We start from the raw sequence: 7,949 nt of genomic DNA on the forward strand, positions 1-7,949 counted from the left end.
CCCAAAATGGTATACGAACCAACCCAAAAAAAGTAGAGGCAATTAAAAACTTTCCTTGTCCAAGAATCATAAAAGACTTCAGGTCATTTCTAGGACTGTCCCGTTTCTATCGTCGTTTCATAAAAGATTACGCCAAATTGACGAAACCCTTGATATCCCTTTTAAGGGGGGAGGAAGGACATAAGTATATCCAAAAGACTTTCTAGTAGAAAATACATTAACCTCTCTGAAGAAGCCATCGATGCATTCCAACAAGTAAAAAATTCTTTATTGTCAGAAGACATTATGCTATCTTATCCTGATTATAATAAGGAATTTCACTTAACGACGGACGCATCAAAATACGCTATTGGCGCAGTATTAACACAGGAAAATAGACCCATTATATTCATTTCGAGAACTTGTAGTAAAACCGGGGAAGCATATGCCACTAACGAGAGAGAAAAGCTAGCTATTATTTGGGCTCTGAAATTCCTTCGAAACTAACTGTCCGGGACTGCCAAAGTAAAGATCTTTACAGACCATCAGCCATTAACATACGCCTTATCTAAATAACAAAAATTCTAATTCTAAAATGAAGCGATGGAAATCAATTTTAGAAGAATACCATTACGAACTACAGTACAAACCCGGAACTATGAATAAAGTTGCAGATGCTTTATCTCGTCCCCCTCGCAATTAACATATCAACTCTATGACGTTGACCCAAAACAGCGACGAAAGCTCCTCACAGAATTTAATACCATTTGCCAATGTACCACTTAACGTATTCAAAACCCAAATCATTCTCAATGTAGAAAATAATCCTGACTATAAGTTTGAAATTCCATTCCCAACCTATCATCGTCACACAGTAACTGACGTAACTTTCAACGAAGAAAAATTAGCCAATATCCTGAAATCATATTTGAACCCATCGGTCACTAATGGCCTCATGACAGACGAATGAACACTAGGTATGATACAAAAGATTTTTGCCCATCGGTTCAACAGATACAATACAGTTCACTAGGAAGTTAGTAAGAGATTTAACAAATTCAGCCGATCAAAATAAAGAAATTATTAATGAACACAATCGTGCCCACCGAAATAGCGAAGAAAACAAGTTGCAAATTCTAGAAAAGTTTTAGTTCTCACAAATGAGCGCCAAGATCAAAAAAATCGCAAAACAATGCAAAACATGTAAGTTTAATAAATACGCTATAAAACGCTATTCAAAGCACATCAATACCTGAGTACCCCGGACATATTGTCCATATCGATATGTACCACACAAACAAACAGCTCATTCTTTCCGCCATAGATTAATTTTCGAAATATGCTCTTATAAAACTAATAAAATCACGAGCAGCAGAGGATCTGAAACAACCTCTTAGAGACATCATAATTTCATTAGGAATACCAAAAGTTATTATATTCGAAAATGAAAAACCATTTAATTCTAGTCCAATCACATTCATGCTGACTAATCAATTCAATATAGAGATTCACAAAGCTCTACCCTACAAAAGCTGTTCGAAAGGTCAAGTTGAGAGATTTCATCTTACTCTTACCGAAATAATACGTTGCCTCAAATCAGTAAATTCGCATGAATCATTTGAGGAACTCCTAGACAAATCAATTTTTGAATACAGCATCTCAATCCATTCAACAACCGGTAAAAAAACCTCTCGAGCTTTTCTTTGGCCACAGAACAATAATCGATCCCAACCAAATTGAAATAAATAGGCAAGAACGTTAAGAGGCTACGAGAAAAACAAGAAGCCAACTTAAACCATCATAATAAAAATAAAACGCCCATGAAGAATGACGACATAGGTGACACAATTTATGTAAATATAAATAAAAGCTTAGGAAATAAACTAACTCCACGATATAAAGAGGATATAGTCGCTAAAAACTTAAACAGTACTGTCCTCACCAAATCAGGTAAAACTGTTCATAAAAAACTGCTTTAAATAAAAAGTTAAAATTATAACTTAACGAAAAATTACAAAAATAATATGCATCAGAATTAAAAAAAGCACGTTAAAGTAAATAGAATATAACTTTGCTATCAAAAAATAAAACGAAAAAAGTAAGAATAAAAATATTTAAAATTGATTAAAAAATTACTACATATGCTTATGTTATTAACTGAGTCAAGGCCAATATTACAACCTCATATAAATTAAAAAAACTAAGAAACACTTAGAGTAAAATCACTTGTAAAAATGAAAAGGAATTGTAAACCTTTTTTTCTAGTATTTAAATATGAAAGTGAAATATGAAAAATGAAAATGAATTGTAAACCTTTTTTCTAATACTTAAATACTTTAGGCAATGAATCATGTAAAATCTGTATGTACATAGTTAAGAAGTACACCACTTAATTCAAAAATAAAACTAACAAGTAAGATCAATAAAACATTTTATAAATAAAAGCTTACGGTACGAAAGAGGACTCTAGAGCTCAGCTCTCTCAGTTGTCCAAATAAAACTCTACAATCTCTTGGCTGTCGAACGCGGGCGTTCGAAATTAAGAAGGGAGGAGTTAACAAAATAAATATTTTGTTAAACAGTGTGTACGGTAAGCAAACTTAAGAATGCAGGTACACAATTTGGCAAACGCATCACGCCACTTTACCGCTACCCACTAAAAGAGCGCCAAGCTAATATTACGGATTTTAATGACGCTGCCAGCACGCCACTAACAATTTGCGTCGCTGCCGACGTCTCACTCTGCCGGCGCCTAGGATATTAAGTTGGTGATAGCATAAGATTAGATTTAAGTTTCACTTTTAATTCGGCTTTCCTCTAAGTTGGTTGGACCTGCACAAGCATACAAACATACATAGGTGTACACATATGAATATGTCACCAACAAAAAATTGATCTTCACAAGACAATATAGCAGCCAAATTGGCGATGAACAAGTGTAGTACATTTTGCAACAAAAACGATTTCATTCATGAACGCAGGCGCAAATTCCACAAGCGATCTCGCTTCATTCATAAAAACAGAGGCCGTAACATCTCCCCGAGCATGCCTTTGCCAACAAGTCGTCTTTTCGCGACGATGGCAAAGGCTTAAAATCATAAATTGCACAACTTTCGGTGCTTCTCGCAAATATCTGCGTCGATATGTATTCACGCTCATACGTATACATACATACATATATTTACGCACGTTTGTAGGCGAAGCTGCTACAGCGGTAAGGGGTGACAATCGGCGGCCATTACTTCACTTATGCCATAGAAATTCTATTGCTACGAATATGGAAATGACAACGAAATAATGCAAACCATGCATATTTCTAAAGGGTCATTAATTTCTTTGAAGAAATGAAAGGAATGAATGATCCTGAGAAGTATAGTCTTAACTTTTCAACGGCCAACGCAGAGCATTTCAACAAAAAAGGAATTTATTCATTAAAATCACCACTCAGGAAGTCGTTTTATCCGTTGTAAGCGAACGATTTTCGAAGAAACATCATTTCTAATATGCCACAAGACAAAATTAGAAATGAACTTTTGCTTAAACCTCACGCTGTCAGATAGGGAAAACGATATACCTCGTCATCGCGGGTCGATTTCCAAAAAAATGTAAATGAAGACTAACTACAGAAATAATCCTGTAAAGTATAGCCTTAATTTTTCAACGGCCAAAGCAGAGTATTTCAACCAAAACATACGCAAAATAGTTGAGAATTCGCAGAAATGAAAGACAAACGAAAGAAAAAGAAGCATAACTTCAATAATGCACAAGCATACAAACATACATATGCGCACACATGTGAATATGTCACCAACCAAAAATTGAAACATTGTTGTACAAAAACAACAACAGCATAAGCATGGCAACATTGTGTTGTTGGTAGAAAAGCCGAGCTGTGCCGAAAGAAACGAACAAACGTTCGCCGATTGTCACCGCTTCGCTTAGATTCATATTGAGCAAGGTTGCGCAACCTGAATCTATCGCAACCTTTTCCGATTTCGTATAAGAAGTATAGCTTCAAAAATACATTATTAAATAAATATATTAAATAATATTAATATTCTCTAAAAATTCGCGTATAAAAATATTAAAAGTAAAAGCAATAATTTCGAAAAAAAAACCAATTATGAAAAATTAAAAAATAAAAATAATAATAGTCAGAAAACACCAATTGTCCAAATAGCATAAGCATCACAAGTCAATATGGCCGCCAAATTGGTGAAGCCCAAATGTAGTAAATTTTACAACAAAAACGATTTCATTCATAAACGGAGGCGTATATTCCACAAGCGACCTCGCTTCATTCATAAAAACAGACGCCGTAAAATCTTCCCGAGTATGCCTTTGTCAACAAGCGTCTTTTCGCGACGATGGCAAAAGCTAAAAATCAGAAATTGAACGACTTTCTGATGCTTTATCACAGAAAGAAGTGAGAAAAGTGGCAACAACGCAGTTGTCGATTTATAATATTTGTTCATTCTAAAATATTTTTCCTTGACTCGCAAAAATCTGCGTGGATATGTATTCACGCTCATAGGTATACATCCATACATATTTACGCACGTTTGTAGGCGAAGCTGTTACAGCGGCAAGGGAAGCGGTGACAATCGGCGGCCATTCGTGTATTTTTTTCGGCACAACTCCGATTAGCTACCAACAACATAATGTTTCTGCCTTTGAACGTGCTCATTTCTGTTAAATAGCAGCGAGAATGGTGAATTCCGTACTACAATTCTATAAGCTCTGTTAGCCGTCCAATTGAACATCATACAAAATTCAATTTGCACCTTCTCTATGTTTATACATTCTCTGCTTAAAGCATAAGGAAGGTGCAGGTTCGACAGCGAACATGTGTTAGATTTGTAGTAAGGAATTCACCTCACTACCATAGAATTCACGCTGCGAAGAGAAATAAATATACATGTACATATGTATTTTCGGCATATGATGACGTGGCGTGTGTGCTCAAGCAGAGAATAAGAAGAGACATAAATATATGTATGCATGCCCATGATTACACTCCCAACGATTGTAAAGAATTTCGTTTTGCTTGTTTAAATTTTTGCTTTCAACCAGAGAATGCATATACATACATATGTTTGTATGTATGTACGTTTTTGCGTTTTGCCCTCAGAAATTCAATATTGACATGTAAACATAATTATGATATGAGCATAATTTTATATGAATGCATGCATAGTAATATTTATAGTCCATTTGGATATTTAATCCAATATAGTAAATTTTACAACAAAAACGATTTCATTCATAAACACAGGCGGAAATTCCCCAAGCGACCTCTTCTTCTTCTTAATTGGGGTAGACACCGCTTACGCGATTATAGCCGAGTTGACAACAGCGCGCCAGTCGTTTCTTCTTTTCGCTACGTGGCGCCAATTGGATATTCCAAGCGAAGCCAGGTCCTTCTCCACTTGGTCTTTCCAACGGAGTGGAGGTCTTCCTCTTCCTCTGCTTCCCCCGGCGGGTACTGCGTCGAATACTTTCAGAGCTGGAGTGTTTTCGTCCATCCGGACAACATGACCTAGCCAGCGTAGCCGCTGTCTTTTAATTCGCTGAACTATGTCGATGTTGTCGTATATCTCGTACAGCTCATCGTTCAGTCGAATGCGGTATTCGCCGTGGCCAACGCGCATTGAACCATAAATCTTTCGCAGAACTTTTCTCTCGAAAACTCGCAGCGTCGACTCATCAGTTTTTGTCATCGTCCAGGCCTCTGCACCATATAGCAGGACGGGAATTATGAGTGACTTATATAGTTTGGTTTTTGTTCGTCGGGAGAGGACTTTGCTTCTCAATTGCCTACTCAGTCCGAAGTAGCACCTGTCGGCAAGAGTTATCCTGCGTTGGATTTCCAGGCTGACATTGTTGGTGGTGTTCACGCTGGTTCCAAGATAGACGAAATTATCTACGACTTCAAAGTTATGACTGTCAACAGTGACGTGAGAGCCTAGTAGCGAGTGCGACGACTGTTTGTTTGATGACAGGAGATATTTCGTCTTGTTCTTGTTCACTGCCAGACCCATTTGCTTTGCTTCCTTGTCCAGTCTGAAGAAAGCAGAACTAACGGCGCGGGTGTTGAGGCCGATGATATCAATATCATCGGCATACTCCAGCAGCTGTATACTCTTATAGAAGATGGTACCTTCTCTATTTAGTTCTGCGGCTGGAACTATTTGCTCCAAAAGCAAGTTGAAAAAGTCGCACGATAGGGAATCGCCTTGTCTGAAACCTCGTTTGGTATCGAACGGCTCGGAGAGGTCCTTCCCGATTCTGACGGAGCTTTTGGTGTTGCTCAACGTCAGCTTACACAACCGTATTAGTTTTGCGGGGATACCAAATTCAGACGTCGCGGCATAAAGGCAGCTCCTTTTCGTGCTGTCGAAAGCAGCTTTGAAATCGACGAAGAGGTGGTGTGTGTCGATTCTTCTTTCACGGGTCTTTTCCAAGATTTGGCGGATTGTGAATATCTGGTCGGTTGTTGATTTTCCAGGTCTAAAGCCACACTGATAAGGTCCAATCAGTTTGTTGACGGTGGGCTTTAACCTTTCACACAATACGCTCGATAGAACCTTTATATGCGATGTTGAGGAGGCTAGTCCCACGGTAGTTTGCGCAGATTGTGGGGTCTCCTTTTTTATGGATTGGGCATAGCACACTTAAATTCCAATCGTTGGGCATGCTTTCGTCAGACCATATTTTACAAAGAAGCTGATGCATGCTCCTTATCAGTTCTTCGCCGCCGTGTTTGAATAGCTTGGCCGGCAATCCGTCGGCCCCTGCCGCTTTGTTGTTCTTCAGGCGGACAATTGCAATTGTTGACCTTCTCCTGGTGTTGTGCGTTCACTGCCATTCAGCAGGCTGGAGAAGTGTTCCCTCCATAATTTAAGTATGCTCTGGGCATCAGTGACTAGATCACCTTTGGAGGTTCTACAAGAGTATGCTCCGGTTTTGAAACCTTCTGTAGGCCGCCGCATTTTTTTGTAGAATTTTCGAGCATTACCCCTGCCGTCCAGCTTATCAAGCTCTTCGTACTCACGCATTTCGGCCTCTTTCTTTTTCTGTCTGCAAATGCGTCCCGCTTCCCTCTTCAACTCTCGGTATCTATCCCATCCCGCACGTGTAGTGGTCGATCGTAACGTGGCGAGGTAGGCAGTCTGTTTTTTCTCCGCTGCGAGACGGCACTCCTCGTCGTACCAGCTGTTCTTTTGCACTTTCCGAAAACCAATGGTTTCGGTTGCAGCTGTACGTAAGGAGTTTGAAATGCCATCCCACAGTTCCCTTATACCGAGTTGGTGACGAGTGCTCTCAGAGAGCAGGAGTGCAGGCCGAGTAGAAAATCGTTCGGCTGTCTGTTGTGATTGCAGCTTCTCGACGTCGAACCTTCCTTGTGTTTGGTGGCGTGCGTTTTTAGCTGCACATAGGCGGGTGCGAATCTTAGCTGCAACAATATAGTGGTCTGAGTCGAGGTTAGGACCTCGGAGCGCACGCACATCTAAAACACTGGAGATGTGTCTTCCGTCTATCACAACATGGTCGATCTGGTTGGTAGTTTTTCGATCCGGAGACAGCCAGGTAGCTTGATGAATCTTTTTATGCTGGAATCTAGTACTACAAATAACCATATTTCGGGTCCAGGTAAAGTCGATCAGCCTCAACCCATTTGGGGATGTTTCGTCGTGGAGGCTGAATTTACCGACCGTAGTGCCAAAGATACCTTCTTTGCCCACCCTGGCGTTAAAGTCGCCAAGCACGATTTTGACATCGTGGCGGGGGCAGCCTTCATAAGTGCGCTCCAAGCACTCATAAAAGGCATCTTTGGTCACATCGTTCTTCTCTTCCGTCGGGGCGTGGGCGCAAATCAGCGATATGTTAAAGAACCTCGTTTTGATGCGGATTGTGTCTAGACGTTCATTCAACGCAGTGAATGATAGTACTCGGCGACGGAGTCTCTC

General features: G+C 39.5%; 1 non-coding gene across 1 annotated transcript; it reads right to left on the reverse strand.

Moving 5' to 3' along the window:
- Positions 1–3,418: 3,418 nt before the first annotated feature.
- LOC120781944 lies at positions 3,419–3,630 on the reverse strand. Its single transcript, XR_005706194.1, has one exon. It is a non-coding gene; the product is annotated as a small nucleolar RNA U3 (small nucleolar RNA).
- Between the last annotated feature and the right edge of the window lie 4,319 nt (positions 3,631–7,949).

This window comes from Bactrocera tryoni, unplaced genomic scaffold (assembly GCF_016617805.1).
Source record: "Bactrocera tryoni isolate S06 unplaced genomic scaffold, CSIRO_BtryS06_freeze2 scaffold_76, whole genome shotgun sequence".
In the NCBI taxonomy this organism is placed as follows: Eukaryota; Metazoa; Arthropoda; class Insecta; order Diptera; family Tephritidae; genus Bactrocera; species Bactrocera tryoni.